Below are 2,312 nucleotides of genomic sequence, written 5' to 3'. Positions count from 1 at the left end.
AATGCATTGCAAACTTGGGTTACGTTGCTTGATTTCATTCTACACCTTGAAATTCAGAAGCAAGTGAGGCACCAGGTGGAAACCAACAGCTGTCTCTGTGGAAGCGGGGACATGGCTTCCTAATCTAACCATTTGAACTCTGAAAACATTCTGCTGGATCTGAACTGCCCTGTATACCAAGGCCAATTTGTATACTTTATAAAGTGGAATGCCCAGAACTATGCAGAGTACTCCAGGTGGGGTCTAACCAGGACATTATATAGCTGTAGCGAAGCTTCGCCCCCATTATTTAACTGCCTCTGTTACGCATTCTACTGCTCGGGTAATCACATTGTATGTTGCAAATCAGCAAAATAAGGACGCATTTGATAAAAATAAAGAGTTTAAAAGCACAAATATGTGTCAGTGCAATCAGTAAATAATGAGAAATGAAATCCAGAACTTGGCAAGAATCCCAAGTGGATGTCTTGGAGTGGTTGGGGAAGGGAATCTTGTCAATGATGGCACACTGTGCATTGACACTGCAGCAGCTGCTGCACCTCTTCCAAACTTAGTTTCTTAAGTGAGAGTTTACAAAAAAGGGAATTGGATAATTGCATGAAAGGAGAGGCAAACAAAAGCAGAGCGAAGGAAGTGGGCCCAACTGGCAAGTCTTTGAAAAAAGTGGCAATGGTACGATGGCCTGAATGGCCTGGCAATGAGTTGTGCACTGCTGAGCGTCCATTGCTGGGTCAATACCTCTGCAGCCTTGCAAAATGTCACAGTGGAATTGCATTTCAATGAAACAAGCACCACAAATAGATCATGACTGTATAGTTTAACAATACTTGCAGCTTCCTCAGCCCTGCAACCCTGCTGAGTTTCTGTAGTGTAGTGGTGATCACGTTTGTCTCACGCGCAAAAGGTCCCCAGTTCGAAACTGGGCTGAAACATTTTCGAAACAAAGCCAAACGTCTGACCACGAAAGATGCAATCATTGACATTCCCCATTCACACAACACAATTTCTCAAAGTCCTATTTCTCTTGCACATTGTGTGCACAATGCCTTGCAATCGCTCCTCTTTCTAGTCCTGATGCTGCAGAAAGTTCCTCAAAACCTAGCACTTGCACTTCATTTGGCTCAGATTAGAATAGAAACCTGCAACACTAGCTTGCTGAGTAACAGCTGATCTAAGTCTCATTTCAGACGAGGCAAAACCACATCAGCAATTCACTTTCGCCAGCTCCACATTCGTTGAGACAGGGGCACGCCGCAATATTTTGACCCGCACTGTCCAATTACTCGCTGCTAGCAGCAAGAGGGGTCTGCTGCCTCAATCAACAGGTTACTGGCCATCTCAGGGAGGTAAAATAGCACAACCCGGGCCAAATCCCCCCAGAAACCAAGCACAGGCTCAGCAAAACGTAGGCACATGATATCCGGGCCACTAAACCTCCGAGCAGCTCGAACAGAACACCCAAGTGACTGAAACTTTCTTTGAGTTGCAATGATGAATCTCCGGTGGAAACAAGTTTGGGGAAAATGCTCCTCCTGAACATTTCTTTTTGGGTAAAAGGGGCAAAAATCCTTTTCAATTTAACCACTGCTGCGGCAGATTCTTGGTGTCTTAAGCACCTTGAAAACGCAGCTCTGAACATGCAGCCGCAATTATGACAAGGGGTAAAGGTTCATGACACGCAGAGGGGAAAAAGTTATTTAAGTTATGACATTCGCTCACAGACTTATTAGCGTTTTGTTCAGTCAGTAACAGAGACATACCTGGGTTTATTGATGCAGATTAACATAACTATTCAGCGTCACGCAGAGCTCGAAGAGCACTTTGCCTCCCTTAAAGACGGACACAGCTGATTCTGTAACTGAAGCTAAGGAAACAGGCAGACGTGACAAATTATCACTTTGTATTGTTCTTCATTCGGCGAGTAACAGGAAAACTAACAAGGTGGCGTTGAAAATGAGATGCACTGCGGCTCCGCTCAATATCAACCCGCTCCTTCATATTGAACTGAGGAAGAATATACATGAATAAAAGCAAAATACTGTGGATGCTGGAAATCTGAAATAAAAACAAGAAATTCTGGAAATACTCAGCAGGTCTGGCAGCATCTGTGGAGAGAGAAGCAGAGTTAACATTTCGGCTCAGTGACCCTTCTTCAGAACTGGCAAATATTAGAAAAGTCAAAGGTTAGAAGCAAGTAAAGTGGGGGTGGAGCAAGAGATAACAAAGGAGAAGGTGCAGATTGGGCAAGGCCACAGAATAGCTGACCAGAAGGTCATGGAGCAAAGGCAAACAATATGTTAATGGTGTGTTGA

At 44.2% G+C, this 2,312-nt stretch overlaps 1 non-coding gene across 1 annotated transcript; it reads left to right on the top strand.

Annotated features, from left to right (window-relative positions):
- Nucleotides 1-859: 859 nt before the first annotated feature.
- Nucleotides 860-932, top strand: trnav-cac (transfer RNA valine (anticodon CAC)). The gene has a single exon. It is a non-coding gene; the product is annotated as a tRNA-Val (tRNA).
- The last annotated feature ends 1,380 nt before the right edge of the window (nucleotides 933-2,312 follow it).

The sequence above is a fragment of the Heterodontus francisci genome, chromosome 22 (assembly GCF_036365525.1).
Source record: "Heterodontus francisci isolate sHetFra1 chromosome 22, sHetFra1.hap1, whole genome shotgun sequence".
In the NCBI taxonomy this organism is placed as follows: Eukaryota; Metazoa; Chordata; class Chondrichthyes; order Heterodontiformes; family Heterodontidae; genus Heterodontus; species Heterodontus francisci.
The sequence above is the reverse complement of the archived record's forward strand: the minus strand, read 5'-3'. Positions and strand labels throughout refer to the sequence as shown.